We start from the raw sequence: 21,835 nt of genomic DNA, 5'->3' as shown, positions 1-21,835 counted from the left end.
CAAGTGCACATTCTTCCGTGATTTCCCCGGTTGCGGGTGGTCTCATGTTTTAGGAAAAACTCGGACAAATCACGGATATTCCAGACTTTTACCGGACAAAGCGGAGAAATCTTGGAAAACTGTACACTTCCATAGATTTCTGTGGTGAGCAAGTTTGAGTAGAATACGTACTCGGCTCCACAGCCTACCTTCCTTGCGCGCTCTTTCTCATGGGTGAAGCTGATTACTATCATGGTACCATCTGCAAAGCATCCAAGGACGCCACCTGCAAACATCCAAGGACGCCACCTGCAAACATCCAAGGACTCCATCTGCAAAACAGCCAAGGACTCCATCTGCAAACATCCAAGGACGCCATCTGCAAACATCCAAGGACTCCCAAACAGCCAATGTCGCCACCTGCAAAACAGCCAAGGACGCCACCTGCAAAACAGCATGGTCCACTTCACCGTGCACATTCCCTCAAATGCAAACAGGGCAGATATAAATGAGCGAATTGCCCCACCAGAGTCAGATGACTGGACCTTTCAGCCAACTTGACCAAGTACTGTATATTATCAGCTTAATGTCAGCTGAGATACGGAAAGACAAACTTACCCGTGCAGGTCTAACGACCAGGCCGCTCCTTCATGGGATATAACTCGGGACACATTCACCAGGACATAATTGGAAGATTTTCAGGTTATGACCATTAGTGACCACCATTTTCTCGGCGACAAAGAGCATGATATCCGTTAGGATATATTGCACGAGTCTAATGTTCGATAAGGGCAATATCTTGCCAAGTCACATGGTCATTAGCTCACAAGAAGAAGTTTATAAATAAGACTTTACGGGTGCAAGTGACAGGTCACAAATTGCATGCTGTGATGTACCGGCTTCTGCTTCCACCTCGGCAGTTACCTCCTCATGTTCTTCGGTACAGTTGCAAATATGTGCACAGATTGGGTCAATGGAAAACGAAAATTCGTTGGTCGAAGTAATGGTTGTGTTTCAAGTGTGCCGAGTCAAGAATGTAAGGACAATGAAAGTACCTGGCCAGCGTGCTGTACTAAAGGCGACTTGACCGACCTAACTTAGTTTTACGCCTTGGCTACATGGACCGTCCCTTAGCTCCGTGCTGAAACACGACAATCATCAGATTAGTGGATAGCCATCAGGGCTCATTCGAGCTATAAAACAGGAGGTACCAGCAGGCAGTGACTGCACATGAAAGGTGGGCGCCTCTCGCCGTAATGGTGTCTCACCGTCATGTTGTAATCAACGATGGCAATGAAAAAAACTATCATCAAGGTCGGGGTCATTGCCGCTGATTCCTGTCAGTGGGAAACGATGACTTGGGTACGGCAAACTCTCCGTTTGAAATCTTCTTTCGTTGTGAAAGAACATTTGGATTGGAAATCTACAGTGGTTGAAGGTTACTATGGGTCCTACCATTCGGTGCCTTTCTTCACTCTGTCAATCACAAGCACTAATACTTACAGTACTGGCCCTGTGACAACACATTACAAGTAAAAAGAATTGACAGTACCAGAGACCTTTACACCTAGACTTTCGGTAAGGTTGGTCATACTAGATAAAGCAGTCGAAGGGAATCCGTACAGTATATAGACAAGGAGATGAGGCAGCTTGGTCTAACCTGGGGAAACATCGACAGACAAGCTGCCAACCGAACAGGCTGGAAACTGGTGATTGAAGCCTTGACTAAATAAGTATGTAAGTATAAGGTAAGTCGAGGGTAGATTTGTTGGTATCCTGATCTGAATCATTGGAGATGACCAACGGCAATTGACACACTAGAGATTCCCTCTTACCAAAGTTGACAACATGGCTCGCCTCTAACCCTAGTAATGAATGGGCCGGCTAATCTCCTACCTTTGCAATAAACGAGCTCACATGAGATCAAACTAAATAGACTTGCTCCGGAGGGAATGGATAAAGTGACACATTGAAATCAATGTTTCATGCGGTGGATGCAATACGCTGGTTAAGTCAAGATGTCTCAATTGATAAATGGTGTTAACCTATTCCCGGGACTGGAGAAATGGGTAAAAATACAAGCAATCCAAACTCCAATTTGTAAACGTGAGACAAGGTTTTGAGCTGAAACTCGATTATCTTGGAGTTGTCTCAATTGAAGTAAAAAGCAACCATCGTGGAGGAGTCCGCTTTCTCATCCGTAGTGCAGTGCTTTGTGATAATGTCCACGCTGTGCCCAATTGACAGAACCTGAATCAATTTCAGGGACAAATCGTCTTTCACACTTCTGACAGATCAGAATGCATCTCGCTGCTCAGGGGAGTTTGCTTTGATGGTACGACCATCTCAGTCTCCCACAGCAACGAACAGCAGCAGAACCTCGGCGGCGGCGATTGCATCAGAATGCAAGGTTCGTGGCATCAACCTCATGTCCAAAACGCGCACATCTCAACATGACATTTCAAATGCAGCTAAAGAACCTTTGCCTACCTTCAGCCAAGGTCGGGTAAGCAGTCCTTATTCCAATGGTTCTCCGCTTAATCATCGTTCTTTGATGACATATATGATCACTCATTACTAAAGGTGACACCATCGTCAATTAGAATCACTCGATAAAATATGCAGCACTAGAGAACAAGTTGATGATGGCTTATTAACCTATTACCATTACAAATAATGATGATCAGGACGAACATTGGTAACATTAACTCACTGAGATGAAGTTACTTAATCATTGCTTGGGACTTGCAGATGAGAAACACAGGATGATTGCACATCTATTCAAACCCTTGTCGAATCGGAAATAATATGCGAGCAGAATTTCAATTTCTCTTTGCTGTGGCCATGTTGTGTGCTCAGCAAGCATCCAAGCGCACGACAACTGCTCTACATGTATACCTGATCCGACCCACCTCCACATACACTGAACCTCCTTTACAACAGACGTTATAGATGAAAGGTTTAAATGGAACAACTTATTCAAATGATTTGACTTCAACAAACATCTTGACGACAAGCCTCCATTATTTCATCGTTACACACATCAAAGTCTCCTTCCCTGTGATAGTGCGATTAGAGTTTAAAGCAGGGTGATTTGAAGCGTAAAGCTGATGACCGGAGCCCACCTTTATGTATCTCGGCCATCCCGTTATCTCTCCAAGTGATGGACGATCGTGATGAGTTGTCTCTGATGGATTGCCCTGCTCCTCTGATACAGATGACTGATACCAGCCCATTTAAGGACATGATAGCTTCTCTGAGCGTGGTTCTTCAACTCCTTTATGGCCGTAATGTGGTAATAGTGGACCATGGAGAGCTTCTCTGAGCATGGTTCTTCAACTCCTTTATGGCCGTAATGTGGTAATAGTGGACCATGGAGAGCTTCTCTGAGCGTGGTTCTTCAACTCCTTTATGGCCGTAATGTGGTAATAGTGGACCATGGAGAGCTTCTCTGAGCGTGGTTCTTCAACTCCTTTATGGCCGTAATGTGGTAATAGTGGACCATGGAGAGCTTCTCTGATGAAATCCAACTTTCGTCATGCCGCACTTCAGGCCATGCTGCTTTGGGTGTGTGTTGGCCTCTTAAAAAAGAAAGTCCCTGGTACTCTCATTGTTACGAGGCTGATTCCTGATTTGAAACGTTCAATCAAGTCTCGTAGAAGAGTTGTCATGACTGTGATTGGCTGGCTCTCATATCCGAGCCATCTCACGTTAACGGCCACTTTATGGCATGTCGTAATCGTTTCGTATCAATTGTTACCCATGACCAATCGCACGAGGTCCAGGAACAATGAGTGGGCTTGAATAGCCCACAAAGAAAACGCAATGGTATTTTATGACTATTTTATCAGTCAATCGACAGAGGGAATGATTTGTCAATTTCTCTTTTGTAGATTTGAGTTTGATAATGTTCTGGTGCGGATCGATGTTTCTCTCTTTATCAGGTTATTGGTGTTACAAATGTTCATCGAAATATTGATACTCACAGGAAGCAATAGCCAATACTGATAAAACCTTGCGAATGGCATGATCTTGGTATAAAAGGCAAAGCTTATCATTGGCTCTAAGGAAGCATACCACTCTTTAGAAACAAGGCTTTTCCTATTCATTTTCAGGGGCTTGAGAAAAGAGAAAAACATGTGCTAATTGGTCTGGCCTGCTAGAAGATCCAATCAGCTGGAATGCCTACTTCGGCTCGAAAGGAATATTATATTGACGGAGAAAAAACCTTCATCATGATTATATTGCTGACAAACATGGCGATTGGCCTCTCTTGGTTACTCCAGGGAGTTGTGATAAAGATTCCCTTGTCCCTCTTCTGTACCAGACATTGCATGGTAATTCTCCCCTCCCGTCCCAAGAGGCAATGAAAGAGGTGTAAACTAGACCTAGTGGTGTCTACTCTGTAATTTGTTGACCCAAACCTGACGGCATTCTAATCATGACAGGCATGGATGTTTTCTGCTTGGCTAACGGCTAAGCTCAGGCTCCATTACCCTACCACCCGCCTACCGCCTGCCCGGCCCGTCAGTCTAATCACCGGGGAACACTGGCGAGCAGACTCAGCCGCATGGTCAAGTTACACGACTTGACATTACCCGATTATGTACCCTCCGTGAAAATTAAGCATTGCTTGTCCTTCCCCTCGGTTGGAATATTTTATAAGCAGACGTCACTTCATGTTTGCGAATTATTGTTAATAAGTGTCATTGATAGCCGGCAAGAGAGCGAAAAAACATGGGCTGTTCACATCGGATAACGTCTGCCATGTTTGATAGGGCGCGGGCGCCGGAATAAAGCGGGGGAAAGTTCAGCCGGCGACGTACGAGAAGGCCATGTATTCCGAACTCGGGGCGGGGAGACGGCGAAGGCGTAATTGAGTGTAAATGTACCTGCAGACAAGTTCAGACTCCTCGCCATGCTAGAAAGTGTAGTTACATTCAGAAAGAGCAAAATAAACTAGTTGTCTACATCTTTGTGTAGTTCAGCGCAACAAAATATTTCCTTGGTAGTTGATAATGAAATTGCCAAGATTCTAAAATTGCAAAAAATAAGACTAGTTAGGAAACTGTTCGAACGTTGATTAACATTGCGGAGTTACTTTTCTTGTTCCATCTTGATGAGTAATCTCGATACAACATGACATTGGCAAGTTCAGCCATTGCTCTTAACGTTTATACTGCTGCATTCCCCAATCAAGAGCAACAAAAACCAAACCGATCATTTTCATCTAATTGGGAGTTCTTCGACAATGTGGCGTTTGCTATAACTGCGACGTCATCAAGAACATTGACAGGGAGGCGACACATTATCTTATTTCTTTATTTATAGCTATTTTTGTTGCAGCTATGTTGAGTTGGTACATGTAGCTGGTGATAAGACTGACTTGGGTGTCCTTGAGAAGAACCTATGGAGGCGACTCCATAATGAACGAGAGTTGGACATCCCTATTGGAGCTAGCCGTGCGGACAGCTGCCACAAGGTGAAGGATCCTGATGGAAGGCTCATCTGTCAGCTAAAGTACAAAGTGTCATGGAAGGGTAAGCAATGACAAGGAAATCGTCCTCAAATGCCCTTATCCCCCTCGATAACGCTTCAGGACGAGTTTGGGGGCCCGTAACCATGACATGCAGCTTCACTCCCATCCCGGAATCCTATAGTTAACTCTACCAGCTGGCATAGACGACTCACCAACCATACCCATTAGTGCCGAGAAAAATAATATGCAAATATTTGCGTCGGGTCCGGTCAGTCTTTGGTGAAAGATGCTGTTTCTCCTTGCTTATCATTGAGGAGGGTGATCAGTCAGGCTAGAAAGTGCTTTAGCAGCAGGTTGAATCTTCAACAGATGACACGATGAAGAATCGAGATGGATTTCTCTAAGATTGATACTTTAGTTTCACCATTGAAGACTTTCTTGTTATACTATCGAAGTCTAGGCTGTTGGAACCCTGTATTTTTTCATCACGACGAACTGTACTCCTGTGAACATTTTCCTGGTACATTCGAACAGCTAAACAAGTGCACCGGTGATACAGATGCAATCCATCTGATGTGAGCACAGCCAGTGAAAATTAAAGTGTGACAAATGACTTTCCAAATACCCCTTTATCCTTTAATGTTCTCAACATATGCAAACATTATAGCTCCACAATTTGTTCAAATTATTAGGAGAATAAATTGCCATGTTCATAGCGTGTGGTATGGACATTGCACTGCGTTAATAACTGGTGATTTAAGACCACCATTGTACATTTATATACATTTTATGGGAGTCTACGCCAGTGATGGGACATAAGATTGCAAGCAAGTGATAAAAGATTGGCCGTTTTCTTCCTTGCATACTCACAATGTATTGCCATTCGAAGATTTCTTCTCAAATATTTATCAGTCATATAATCAGGTGGTTGCGGATTCGAGTTCCACGGAAACCAATCTATTTCTGACTCTATATTCATGTCCCGAGTGGCTGCATTGTACCATGACCTTAGATTAACGTTGGCCGTTCGTATAAAGCTGACCTGATGGCTGGAGTGCCCTCGGGGTCATGTCGCATACTTTGCTTGGCCTCTTTCGCTCCGAACAGCAAGAGTGTAGCGACAGAAACAAGTGGTCCATCAAGTGGTTTGCACTCTCCTCGAGATGACCAACACCCATCGCTTCCAAAATGCTAACCCAAGCCATCGCCTCCATTTGTTGTTTTATGAAAGCATATCCTGAAGAGACGATGACTGCGTGGCGTAGAGCGCGATCTGCCTCTTCAAGTCTTGATTGAGGAGAGCCGTGGGTCGGATTGACGGTAGTAGCACGGATAAGGGCCCTGGTGGTAATTGGTGTAAGGCACCCCGTGGACACCCCGTCACCTGCGCCTGCCCAGAACCGGTGCAGACATATTGACCGACCTATTCGCGGCCGTTATGGGAGAGGTTCGGCAGGAGAGACCATGTTCTACCTCTTAGTGGCTTGGGATTTGTGTGTGGACACATACTCTAAGATGGCTGGGTTTGCCACATAACAATGTGATCTGATCGATAGGCCGAGAGATGGACGCGGCAAACAATACCTATGGAAGGTGGCATGATCAGGGCCTGGTATCCAACCGCTACCTCAAATATCCGTAGACGTTATCTCTTTAGTTTTCACTGATATTAAAGACCAATGACTCTGTTATAACTGACGTGGTTTTGAACAACCCAGCCCAAGTCGGGCACGAGTGTTTGATTCACATAGATGCCCCCGAAAAGGTCTACGTTTCAAGGATTTGTGTTGTGTAATGCCAACAGGTTCTAGTTACTTCAGTATGTTAACATATCGTCAACATAAACAGACTAAATGTGTTCGTATCTGTTCCGATGAACGCGAAAGAGCCATCTAGTTCAGCTGAGCTAGAACCCGACATGAACAGTCAGAAACTGTCTTCGATCGGTAAACCTAGATCATATACATGTACATATAATAATCAAGTATGGATTAAATCTATGCTTGATAAACATGTAGGCATAGTATATTACCTTAAAACAAGGAAATACAAGAATAACATGTACATTTCTTCATGATTGGACAAAACAAACGGGTCTTTAAAGACACACTTGCGCTAAAACTAGATAATTAATGTCTATTCTAATGACTTTACCTCGAAAGTTAATCAAGAACGACCCTGATACTGTCAGCTTTAATTGTCAACACCAGCTACCAATGTCCATTACACGGAATAACACCAGACGCTCCCAGAATTGATAACCCAAAGTCGTGTTAACTTGAAACATTAAAGTGAATTTAAAAGATGGAAGGCCGTTACCACCGATATGGCGGCCAATTCAACACCTCTCTATTGGAGTTCTAATTAGCTACGGTGCTGGCGGTGGGTCTTCTGCCGGGACATTAGTTTGTCTAGCCTTGGAATGAGTCTTCGGGGTGAAATATGGAAACATGTAGATGTTCTTGAATGGCCTGTTTAAGTGCATTCTGAACTTCAAGGGGTATTCCCTCACAGTAGCCTCCGCACACTGATTGTTTGAATGATGTTTATGGTTGCCTACTTCGAAGTCCACTGCGGACCCTTTTATGCATCCGATTCTCAATTACACCAAGAAGGTGGCGTAGCCGTTCGCACCAAGACAAGCTTGTCCGGCCAGTGGCGATCAGACATTTCAAACATATCGAAGGAAGAATATTAACCGCCTCCCTATTATTCTAAAGACAAATTATCTGGTCTTCAAGGCCGGGGACTTCGTCGAAGTCGTGTCAACCAGTTAAGTTGGACCAACGGACACGTTCCGCATAAATCATGGGTTGACCAGTTGAACAGAATATAGCAAGTAAAAGGACCTTCCAAAGGGACTTTCCAGGTAAACTGGAACCAACCAAGTTAGACATGGTCAGACGTTCACCTCATCAGTTGCCCCTTACTTGTTAGGTTGGCCTCTTAACCTTCAGGTGTAGCTCTCCGACCGACCGACCACACACACTTGGTATGCATGAAGAGTAGGATCGTGATGGGTGTCTCATGTTGTCCCCCGGGCTTCCTGAATACTAATTTGTGTTGACCATAACATGGGCCATTAAGGGGAACACTATCCCATCATCTGCGGATGATGGTGGAGGGATAAGACCTCAGAGGGGACAGTGGGCGGTTTTTGAAAGTTGTTGTCTGGCGAATGAAGGGGACGAGGGTGTAAGATAATAAATCAAGGTTAATCATGATATCTTACGTTTACTGGTAACATGAGCGTTGATTTGAATGTTTTTCAGTTAAATCAAATCTGGAACTGTCTTCTTTAATCTGTAGTGTTATTTTCTACTTTTGTGAATTCAATAATCATTTAAACTGGAGAAACTCAAGGAAAGTGTCGTCAGATAGTTTATGTGTTTTTTTCTCTCAAATGACAAACGAGTGATGGCAAGTTGTCCAATGGCAGTTGTCCAATGGCAGTTGCAATGAAAACTGTTTGCTGTCGCTTCGAACGGCATACTTGCTGCCAAACCACCAGCCAAGGTGATAACGATGTTGAAAATTTGAAACTCACCCAGGAGAATAAGAAAGTATTTCTTTCAGTATGCATATCATGTAAAGTAAATTTGCCCTGTATGACTATCCAAATGATATTGACATGACTAGCCGCTGCAAAACAATATCTGAGACACTTTCTGAATAGTGATGGCTTTTTTATAATAAAGTGTCTGCTTCACTGATGGAATGGCGCATATGCGGGCGAGTACGAGCCCGCAGAGAGAGCTCACACATAAATTAAGCCGATCCGTTCTTTGTGCTGCCGGCGTTACAGCTACAAAGCGAGGATATGACACTCGGTGAATAATGATCATGACACTTATGTTTTTAAGATCAGTAAGGTCCATGTTTGCAAAGCAACCAGAAGATCAAAACCACTAAACATGATTTCTGTAGTGTACACATAATTTTAAGCAGTTTTTCATCCCCAAGTCAGTCGATTGATTCGTTTGCCCAATTATCAAATCAAGGATACGGTATTTTTGGAACAATCTGTCCAGTCTGTTTGCTTACTCATGAAGGACAGAACAATCAGTTCAGCCTGTTTGCCGACTCAATGACTGAGAACAATCAGTCTAGTATGTTTGCCGACTCAAAACATTCTACTTCTGGGAACAATCAGTTCAACCTGTTTGCCGACTCAAGGACACTCTTCTTCTGGAACAATCAGTCCAGCCTATTTGCTGACTCAAGGACACTGCACTTCTGGAACATCAGTCCAACCTGTTTGCCGACTCAAGGACACTCTTCTTCTGGAACAATCAGTTCAGCCTGTTTGCTTACTCAAGGACACTCTTCTTCTGGAACAATCAGTTCAGCCTGTTTGCTTGCACAAGGACACTCTTTTTCTGGAACAATCAGTTCAGCCTGTTTGCTTACTCAAGGACACTCTTCTTCTGGAACAATCAGTCCAGCCTTTTTGCTGACTCAAGGACACTCTTCTTCTGAAACAAACAGTCCAGCCTTTTTGCTGACTCAAGGACACTCTACTTCTGGAACAATCAGTCCAGCCTTTTTGCTGACTCAAGGACACTCTACTTCTGGAACAATCAGTTCAGCCTGTTTGCTTACTCAAGGACACTCTTCTTCTGGAACAATCAGTTCAGCCTGTTTGCTTGCTCAAGGACACTCTTTTTCTGGAACAATCAGTTCAGCCTGTTTGCTTACTCAAGGACACTCTTCTTCTGGAACAATCAGTCCAGCCTTTTTGCTGACTCAAGGACACTCTTCTTCTGGAACAATCAGTCCAGCCTTTTTGCTGACTCAAGGACACTCTACTTTTGGAACAATCAGTCCAACCTGTTTGCTGACTCAAGGACACTGCACTTCTGGAACAATCAGTCCAGCCTTTTTGCTGACTCAAGGACACTCTTCTTCTGGAACAATCAGTCCAACCTGTTTGCCGACTCAAGGACACTCTTCTTCTGGAACAATCAGTCCAGCCTGTTTGCCGACTCAAGGACACTCTTCTTCTGGAACAATCAGTGGAACCTGTTTGCTGACTCAAGGACACTGCACTTCTGGAACAATCAGTTCAGCCTGTTTGCGGAGTACAGTCACAAATTCTAAGCAAATTTGTTATTTTGAACTTTCAAAGGCTATAGGCCTAATGATTAGTGAACTAATAGAATCTTTTGACCTCGTTGGTAACCGATGTCTGGATACGAACTCTGTTAATTGGTTAAGTATAAGTGAGCGCCCCTTGTGGATACCTTAATCACCGAGGGGCCCATCTGATAAACTGATTGAAGTACCGTCCGTACAATAAACGTTAAAAAGTGGATTAAGGTATATGAGAGACGAACCTGTTTGATCGACCCAAGTTTACGCGGCCCTTAAATATGTTCCATAAATAATCAAAGCCGAAATTGAATAAAGACCACACGGAATGGTAACGAAATACTCATCTGATGGTAAAATCAGACAGTCCTTTTGGGAGTTTGAATAATCTAATTTGAAAATATTCATCGTGTGAAGCCAGACCCGCCGACACTAATGTGCGATAGATTTCAGCGATTTGCATGCTTTGATCTCTGCTTATCATCAAAGCGAGGGACACTTCAACCAACTCCCAAAGCCCCAAGCAATCTAACGATGAAAAAATCACTCGAGAGTGTTATTCTTGTCAGGGCGAGGCGATTACCACGGGACAGGCGGAGAGTAACAAGGCCATTAGGAAACGACGACAAATTCCTTCAGATAGCATCACTAATTTGTCAACCGCACTGACGTATCTTGCGTGGCATCGCGGGAAATGTCTCAATGGCCAGATGGTATCTTTCATATTTCTCCACCTATGATCAATGGCCTTTTGATCTTTGACTCAATGGAAATGTTCTTTCATCGATATCGGACCATATTCGGAAACTCTGTACCTTTATTGTCAGCTGTTTGGGGAAATACGTGGCTAGGGCATCGCCATCATCGCTGTCCTACATCATGTCAACATCATCCCATGAAAATATGCTACTTTTCTTCATTTATTAATTGATAAGTTATTTCCTGTTGTTTGATGTCTTTTGTTCTTTGCAGTTTTATCAATAAACTAGGCTTATTTTGAAACATCTCGTTGTGGTCACTTGAATTTGTTTAAACTGTCCTCAAGTAAAGGCCTAACACAACTCATGCTACACGGAGCATCTTCGCCGCTTTGAACTCTCAGAGGCTCAAAAAGCATTTCTTAGAGTGTATAAAGAATGTGTCCATGCTAGACAACCAAAAGGACGCAAGACAAGATCCTGGGGCTCTAAATATGCTATTCAAAGCCTTAATATGCCGGGGGAGGAACCAGAAATGATAGATAAGGGTTATCGGCATCGTGCCCGTCATACAGAGTCGCCCTCTCATTGGGATCTACTTATACGGGGTTAGAGCAAATGGGACTAATAACTAATGCGATTAGGGTGAGCATTAATAGGTTAATCAACTTAGATATTGCCACGACAACTTATGATATTAAGGGACCGAATCGCAGAAGCCATGTAAAATAGTGCATATTGAACGAAAGACTTTGAATATTGGTGTTGTTGAAAACTTTCGACACATTACTTTCAAAAACGAGAGAAGTGATGTGGCGCCAAAAGCGGTTACATGTATGTGAATCTTTGTCGCCCAAACATGCTAAAAAGCTTCTCGAAATGGTAACTTTTACGACAACCGACAACTGTCGCTGTAGCGTTAAACTAACATTTTGCATAATGCCATCTTCGTTGCAATATTCATAAGAAAGGATTTGCTTATATATGGCACTGGTAAGGTATCTCCGCTCAGATTAATTAGAAGGTGTAAGGTACATGGTAATATTTTCGTAAGGCGCCGGCTTTTGTGATTATTTTCACCATCAACAACATACTATCCTCTATAATGGCGTATTTGTTCCTAGTTCAGGTTTTATTGGATGAGAAACATCTCCATATAAGATCATATTTACCATTCACAAAAGTTACATGATACAGTTTTTCAAAGTGTTATAGAAACTTAGTATTTCCCTCTGAGGAGGTGACACGCGACACCCGCTTTTACGTTTCCCTCTTCAAATTTTTTTCAAAGTTTCAAAACGTCGGTCACGGATGTCTTCCTACCAATGCATCATATACCTTCATAATGTTGAATATCAAACACAGAATTGCTTAGTAGGCTACAGACAATCGAAAAGCACATGTGCCAGGTGACAAAAAAAGATTATATATTTTTGAACGTGAAAAACTCCGAGTATCTGATCATAGCTGACCAACAGAAAGTCTAGGTGTGAGAAATTTGGTCAAAATGAAATTCTATTTTGAGAGTTTCTCAATATCAAATATTTTAATCTTTTTCGTGTCATCTAAAGTATCAAGTATGTAACATCGCGTCTGTAAGACCATTGGCATGCATGCTATATGAAACTACTTGACAGCATATAGGCCTATATATGAGTAAGGACGGTCTTCTCAAGGTTGTAACTGCTATTCATAACAAAACATAACTGATATTCAGACAAAACTGCAACCGTATACCGTCGCTGTATCTGGCAAATGAGGCAGCCTAAACAATTTATAAGTTCCGTCAGGCGGTCGGTCTTACCGAGGCGGTTTCAACATATATATACATACGCATATATATCAAACATTAGACTAAAGAACAAAAAACCACGCCCAACAAAGAGAAAGCGATGGCGATAAATTGAATGGTGGAATAAAGTGGCAAATGCTGACATTTTTTACTTTACCTCTTCTTCTTGATGATACTGTTGTCAACTTTCCTTGAAAAACGAGCGCCGTGTTGCCTTCTGCACTTATCCAACATTCTGGCCGATATCAGCAGACGAGAGCGCAGACCAGTGACATCTGACCCCGCGCCCACGTGACGTCGCGTCATCCAGCCGGCGGATTAAGACATTCGAAGGCGAGACATGCTTGCCCAGTCTGGACGTCCGGTGTCCACTTGCCTAATGGCGAGAATCAAGAGAAAGACCCTCGCGAATATTAAAGATGGCTTAGACAGTTAGACAGAACAACTGCAATATTATACGATGATTAAGTCCGGCTGTGACCTCCGATGACCTTTTTTGTACCATGCCATCAGACATATAATTTTATCTTTATTTGGTGGGATATTAAAGGAGAAAGTAGCAATTTCTACAAAGCACAAATATATTTTTATATCTGTGGACTGTTACAGCATTCCTCTCGCAGCCCACCTCGAGTTCTGGGAGAACTTGATTAAATAAGACCCACCTAATGCGAAGGTAAATCTCTAGGATAGGACCATTTGGAACGCCTGTCCCATAAACACGTATAAACGTCAATTAAACGCTTGGGACGCTGTCTGATGTCTTTGCCCTAATGCCTGGCCACCTAATCAGATGGGCCACAGGTACTCGGCTTGTTTCAGTGTTAGCAGAGATCTGCAGGAGACGGGACATTTCCACGCAACTTTGGATGAAATTCAGATCACATTATCCTCTCATTCGACCCTTTTTTATGTACCATCCGCGCAAAACGCGGTAGCCTCTCTCTCATTTATAATTAAACATCAACACTATAGATCCATGATGTAATTGTGAGACTAAGGATGGGCGGAGAAAAGCCTATGAGAAGAACTTCCTAAAAGTGCATCATCCCCTTTAATATGTCTTGGAGTAACCCGCTTGTTACTCTAAGGTGATATGTAAGCATTTTAGAAGCTGGTCCAATGCACGATTCCTTTGGAAAATGTTGCCGCATCGCACTTTCGCCGAGAGCCCTCTGCTTTCGCCGCGATGTTATGCCATCAACTTAAATCAATTGTGAACTGAACAAACCCCCGTTTTTACCGACTCTTTAGTTCTTGTTCTCATTAGAATCCTGGTCCGTTTTTGCAGCTGAATCTCGCAAAGCAACTTTTTCCTTGTCTTGCATCTCAGTCATGCAAAAAACTGGATAAGTTGAATGTTTTATGCTTCGTGATGCGATCTTCGGATGGGATGGAAATTACTTGCAGACAGGTAAAGGATGTGGTGTCATCGAGGCTGCTGCTATCAATAGACTTCGTAGAAAAGCGTGGACGTACTGTTGTTTGTGAAAATGCACTTTGAGGAGACTATTATCATTGACGCAAACGTCACTGTCATCGGTCATCGTCATCCCCATGATCATCACTAGATCGTCACATCGTCTTCGTAATGCACAATGCTTACTGAGAGAAAACAACACTCATTTCATTTCTGTCCACAAGAAAAGAAACGCGTGATCTCGTGTTGCCGCTATATATGTACTCTTGGTTGGGTTTATATCCAAGCCCCCATCCTTATGAGACCAAATGATAGCTCCTTCGTGCTCGAGAAGAAATAATGCGGTCATAAATCTGCCCCAGCGCTACATAAAGTACCAGTAATGTTGGGTAAGTGTAGATTTGTCGTCCTGTTGGCAATTCATGGGATGACTCGCCAAGGTAGAATCATCCAAGTAATGCAAGATTTAGAGGCGAGACGGCGAGGAAAGGTTACGATTTGCATCAGGTGGCTGAGTCTCGGTGAAACGATGGCGGGGTGGGATTCTGATTGTCCCTTATAATGTAAATGTCGCCAACATTTGGAAATACATTTGCTAAGTGGTAATAGCGCATATTACTTCAATTTCTGACTTTAATAATCGTGGTTGTTCTAATTGTGATTGTTCAGTTCAAGATTTGAAATCAGGATCAATATCATGTCCACAAGATTTCCTCTCCCTGTGCGAATGTCATCATACCCCGCTCATTTTTTGAAAGACCAGGTAACCGTCCTCAACATTTCAAGAAGTAGTATCCGTGAATTGCCCCTCCTTTGTTCACCCATAGTGCCTGCCTCAGCAGCCTTCCGCCCGCTAGGCATGGGTAAGGCAGCGTGAAACAAGGGATACTCTTGCTCGATAGCATTGTGTCTGCATCACCAAGCTGCTGGATTGAAAGTGACCAAGCCTTATCCGTGTGATCACATCAAACGCCCGTGCTTATGCGAGGAATGTCAATCGTAATAATGAATACGAAAAAAAGGTTTCGTGACAAGCCATTGTTCATCAATAGGTAGGTCTATTAATTGGAAAGGACTTGTTTTTCTTGCATTCTTCTGACCTCTATCTGTCTCCTTAGTAATTGGACATGTTCCCGAAAGGCCGAAAGGGAGGACGACGAAGGCTTTTTTATGATTCAGGATGAGAAGCCGACCCTACTGAACAACATCGATGTATAGCACCACTGTCCACTACGAGGCGCAATTAGGTAGTACAATCATCCCCGAGATTATCACGGGACCAATCAGAGCTCGACCTTTAGACAACTTGGCCAGCCACATATTGTTGGCTTCGGTGCAAGTAAATAATCAGTTGGGTGAGGATGGCATGGAATACCAATAGAGAGACGTCTCAATGTCTTCGCCTTAGAAGCCCATGCTTGCTGGAAGGTGGGAGGCATTCCTGATCAACGCCTTAGCTTGGCAGTTCAGCTCACGAGAGTTTAGGGAAGCCATGAACTAACAGTATTGCTGATCATCATCTGTTTGCTCAGGCTCAATGACGTATTGGTGTCTTGTCCTTCAGTGAAGAGGAGGTGTTTCGCAATCCGACGGATGAACTTTAAGGACATGTCACACTCGACACCACTGTAATGAACCACATTTCAGACTAAAAAACCATTGATTTAAAGCTGAGCAAACCTTCAGACGTAAGCAGTACTGATACGCTGCTCATCTTGTATGTGCCTTAGAAAAGTTACCCGTCCTCAAACTTTCCAAGCGGCATCTCTCCGATGTCGGCGTGATTATCACATGCATGACATGGTGACCATCCCACTGGCAGCTCCTTAGTCTCTCTCCTTAAGTTACAAGTCGTTCTTGACGTTTCCATCGAGCCTTGCCTCTCCTGTCGGGGATCTTGGCTCCCGAGCTTCCCTTGGTTAGGGTCACTGCCCTATCTCGTTCCCTCAAACAGTTTAGATATGTATGAAGCAGCTCGTTGCATTAATTGTATAGAAACAGAGACGGGTGCTCGGACGGGTCAATTTACTGAATGAGAGTGGTGAGGAATACCCAAGTGTGCAGATTGACCAAGGCCAACACGGTCCCTGAGATTGGTCTGATAATGAATCACAAGGATCCTGATTTAAAGGGAATGTTGTATCGCCAGGGTGGTGATGCAAATTAGTTAGCCTCTTCACCACCAGGGGTGTCATATTCTTCCCAAGTGTACCCAAAACGGGTTGACATCACTTCAGGCCAAAGGAACCGCATTCCATTCGAAACGACGGTGACCTTGTCGTGAAAGACGTCGCGAAATCACTTAAGTGATAAGAAGACTAGAGTCGAATAGTGTTGATGATAATGGCGATGACTGTGATGACTATATTTCTTGATTCCGCAGCAATAATCGTCTGCTCGCGCTTGGGCAAGATAGGGCCGCGCCGCAATCATCACGAGAAATACAGTTGCCAGGCTCGGCGGCATACTGATGACGCGATCAAAGAGCCGCCTTCAGCGGGAGCGATGGCACTCCCTACCTGGACACGTGACACGAAAGCCCGATGACAAATGAAAGAATGGCGAAACTCACAAAGTTGAAGCGGTCGAGGGACAAGCTTTGAGTGGAAGGGTTCTGAATATTTATCTGGGGATTATTCATGAGGAGCTAGGTCGTGTTTTTTATGAAAACATGTATTCATGTGGATGGGATTCTTTGATATGTCTTGAAAAGATATTGCATCAGCCAATTACACTCCGGACGCGCGCAGTGGGACGTTCGGCCTCGTCCTGTCGCCCGGTACATAAGGAGAGACGATCAGGATGACGAAATGAATTGCCCCGGATTCTTTATTCCATGCTGACCAGAAGAAAATGCGATTGGTAAGAAATATTGTCAACGCATCGCATCGCAATGTTGTCGTCTCCAAAGTTTATTAGTGGTAACCTTGGTATAATTTTTAAGTTGTGTCAAGGTCTTCCCAACCTGACCAGATAACCAGCTGGCAGAGGGTAGTTGTTTCAGAGTTTTTAGGTTGTGTCAAGGCCTTCACAATCTGAATAGATAAGCAGCTGGCAAAGGTCGATTGTTTCGACATCCCACAGACAGAAAGATATTGGGATTTCACCAATCTTAATTGCAGTTGCCTGTACCATGACAGAAGACAGACGAAATAGTGCGATGGCCTTCATGATTTTGCTTGGGTTGGGGAGTTCCTTGGCTGATAAGGGCAGGCATAAATTGGGTCAGGCCAAGTCTTGGGATTGAGAAAGTGTTAGGTGTTGGTGCAGGGGGACTACCCTTAGGATAAATGTGTCTCAATTTCACCATGGCAAACTGACACTTCACCATAGTGAATTAGGACGGTGAAATATTTTACCACGGTGAGCATGGTAAATTCTACATTCACCATGGTGAGCATGGTCAACTCCGATTTTACCATGGTGAATCTGAGATCGTTTTCGTAAGGGTCATCTCGATCCAAACCAATTCACCGACTTAACGTTGCCCTCTTTTAAGGCAACAAAATAATGAAAACAGATGCAAAGACAGGACACTAAAGACGGAATACAATGTAGAGAACACAGCCTTTTTATTCATAAAACATAGACTCTTGTTGACAACAAACAGTCAACAGAATTTTGGCAGGCGTTTTCAAAATAACAATGATATGAAGTGAAAAAATACAACCTGGCCTTGTAAAAACAGCCATAGCAAGCTGATGGATGCTTGACTAAATAAAACGGGTGCTTTTAGATCTTGCAATATGCCTTTGTAGTATACATATACATGTACAACCTAACAATATGGAATGGTACAATCTATTAGATGGAGTTGGGCTGATGGAGTAGAACAATTAACAGCTCGCACCAAAATCAGCATACAAGACACAGAATAATACTATTGGTGACTCTCGCTCCGCAACGGGCAAAAGGTGAACATAATTGATCAATGCACTTGGCTATAAATATAACAGTTTGAACACATCAGCATCTTATACTTCATTGCACGAGAAAATGGCAAATTGTTTCATAAACTATTTCTAAAGCCAGATTCCCAACACTCCAACAAGAGTGTCGCACAAGGATTAGAAATTCAAGTACAAGGTATAAGGTTGAATATGTTCGGTTGTTAACAATCACGATAGAGGTATAATTTCAAAATACATGGCCTTCAACACTGGCAGAGGCGAATGGATAATACTGGTTTGACCCAGCCCAAAATATATCAGTTAGGACATCACGGCAGTACCTACAGCTCAAAAGACATTAGCACATAAATTGATACAGCAATGCATTTTTCGAATTGGTTATGACAACTGGTTGCTATCATTTCTACTACAAGTATTAAAGGCACATAGAAACTATTTTTCAGATACCGAGCTAAAGTTTTCACAAACCTTCCTCAATTCAGGGTCAACTGAAACACACACATGGTCATGAGTTGTAGCAACGACAACATGACAATTCAGTGCAGAAAAATCAGCGGCCACTTTTCCAAAACAACTTGTTGGCACACCTCAACTTGTTAGTGGGAAGTAATTTGCAATAGAGTGACTTTTATTGCTGCACCATAGCCATGACAACAATCAAAATCGATTGACACGAACACCAGAGTTCAAAGGCGAGAAAGGATTCACTTTTTGCCCACATCAATGCATCATTTATTGAAATTGCTGATCAATTGCTTCGAGAAAGAATACAGGACCCTGAATTCTCTGTTAATCGAGGAGCAACACGTGGCCATCGCAGTGACTAGGGAGATGAGAGCTGGCGATGCAGTCCATGCCTGTTCGAACAGGCCACCATTCCTCTCCTACAATGCTTTGGAGTCTTTGGTAAACTTGGATGAGATCTTCAGTGGGTGGCGACTTCTTCCTAGATTTTCTGAAGACAGAAAATAGAATTCAATTCAATACAGTATTTGGGCATTTACATGATTGTGGCAGAGCAAGGGACAAGGATGTGACGTGACAAGACCAGCGTGAATCTACACGACACACTATGGACTAGTGGCTCAGATTCTCAACTAGAGGTCAAGAGGTCCCTGGTTCGAATCCTACAGTCGGTGAGAGACTCAGGCAGGTCTCTTTGACACTTGCCTCACTACCCAGATGTATAAATGAGTTCTGGCGCTGGGCATATGGACCAAATGGGACAGCATTTTTACTTACTTTTTGTTACTAACAGGATTGTGTGCAGCCCAGGCTTCAATCTCTTCATCTATCTGGGCCATCGACGATGGCACCTTTGGTCCTTCCTTTTCCAACAAGTGTCTGAAACAGTGAGAACAAAAACACTTGAAATAAGAAGTAAATGGGTTTTGATAACAAAAATTTCCTCATCCTTCCATATTCAGTTATGATACACAAAACAAACATGAGCACAGTGGAAATCATTGACCGCGTTGTAGGTTAGACACTGCTGCTCAAAGGATTTGAAATATTCTCCTCACAACCTAAAGAAGAAAACCTAGGGGGCTTATTCGCTATGCATTTCTTTGCAGTCAGACAAGGATCCCCTTTTGCGAGTTGTTGCTACTTCTGGCTGTACCGAGGCTACTTTTTGCTGGGTCACTGGATGTACCAAGTCATGCCCGCTGAAACGACGAGTGATCATATCAACATTGTTGTGGCGATACTCTACACCATCCCTTCGCAATTCCCACAGCCCGTGATCACTGTTCACTAAAAGATTGGAGAAACAAGTCGTCACAATTCCGTTGGCGTCATATGCAATTTGAATTGCAGCGCCAGCAGACGTCACGGTTTAACATAAGTTGTGTACCGGTGCTACCGAATACGCTGCATGACACAAGGGCCTTAACATCACAGTAGAAAAGAATCATATTGAATTTCGCTAAATCACAGGGCTCAGCCAGGCCTCTGAATCTGATCATCATGATGGGGGGCGGGCGAGGGGGTTGGTCCAGCAGCGGATGGCAGCGGACATTTGTCTTGACTCTTGTTTGCGCTGCTACAGCTTAAAGTCCTGTGGTACAGTCTAGAAGCAGTGTCATCATTGGCGAAATCGACCAAAGTTCGTGAGGGGCTGAGTTTCGTCCAAAAATAGATCTGTTTACACGCTACGGCAATGGTGTAAAGCATGTACACGTCAACGGGTCATTGATTGTCGGACGTCAGTTCACCAAGAAAATCAAAGGAATCGAAGGATTCATTGAACTCATCAACACATCATTAGTTTTCAGTGAAGTTCAACTGTATTCCTAGGCAAATCACTTTGGTATATAGAGAGTAAGATTACAATTAACTCACGTTAAAGTTTGAGTTCCGGGGAGGTAGCGTTGTCAGTACGTTGGTTTAGGGGCGCAATAACCTAGCTTATAGCGAGCAATTAGTACACTAAGATTTCAGTGATTAACATAATAGTTGCAAGTATTTGGCATTTTAGACTCATATTTCGTGCTATAATAACTACGTTGTAAACATAATGCTCAAAATTGATTCATGAAAAAGTTGTTAGTGCAATATCAAGCAAGCAGTAATGGAAAAAAGTGTAATTCCATTAACTGAATATTGTTTTTAGACACTATAACATTTTAGGCCTACTTTTCCGTAAACCACGAGAACAATGTATGTGAAAAAAACAACACATATAAGTGAGGCGCCGAGTATACAGTAATTGTAAGGTAAAGAAAAGCTCGGTCTCTAAAGTCTGGAGGTCCGGAGTCCGTAAACGTGACGGTCACGAGAGTGGCTTGTCCTTACGGATAGATCGAGAGGGCGGTTTGGGGTTCCGCCGACGGTGCTCGCATGCATTAGTCGTATCCCCGAAACCTTTACAACGCGAACAAAGCTCGTGGCATCCATGACGGTATAGGAATTGACGGTGAGGTAACAAAAAAACTCGTGGCATATCGGATGCGCATCCGATGACGGTAAAGAAATTGACGGTAAAGGATCTCGTGGCATATCGGATGCGCATCCGAAGACGGTAAGGGAATCGACGGTGAAGGATCTCGTGGCATATCGGATGCGCATCCGAAGACGGTAAGGGAATTGACGGTGAAGGATCTCGTGGCATATCGGATCCGAAGACGGTAAGGGAATTGACGGTGAAGGATCTCGTGGCATATCGGATGCGCATCCGAAGACGGTAAGGGAATTGACGGTAAAGGATCTCGTGGCATATCGGATGCGCATCCGAAGACGGTAAGGGAATTGACGATGAAGGATCTCATGGCATATCGGATGCGCATCCGATGACGGTAAAGAAATTGACGGTAAAGGATCTCGTGGCATATCGGATGCGCATCCGATGACGGTTTTATATATATATTATATTTATTTTAGATTTATACTGTTATGTAAGAACAAGCTCTAGTGAGCTCACACAACTGTTTGACAGTCCTGGCTGCTCCAACATGATGAGAGAGA

General features: G+C 43.4%; 1 long non-coding RNA gene across 1 annotated transcript; it reads right to left on the bottom strand.

Moving 5' to 3' along the window:
* Positions 1 to 19,632: 19,632 nt before the first annotated feature.
* Positions 19,633 to 20,895, bottom strand: LOC135486508 (uncharacterized). The gene is made up of 2 exons (XR_010446714.1): positions 20,714 to 20,895; positions 19,633 to 20,037 (listed from the first exon to the last, which is right to left on the bottom strand). It is a non-coding gene; the product is annotated as an uncharacterized LOC135486508 (long non-coding RNA).
* Between the last annotated feature and the right edge of the window lie 940 nt (positions 20,896 to 21,835).

The sequence above is a fragment of the Lineus longissimus genome, chromosome 4 (genome assembly GCF_910592395.1).
Source record: "Lineus longissimus chromosome 4, tnLinLong1.2, whole genome shotgun sequence".
Lineage (NCBI taxonomy): Eukaryota > Metazoa > Nemertea > Pilidiophora > Heteronemertea > Lineidae > Lineus > Lineus longissimus.
The sequence above is the reverse complement of the archived record's forward strand: the minus strand, read 5'-3'. Positions and strand labels throughout refer to the sequence as shown.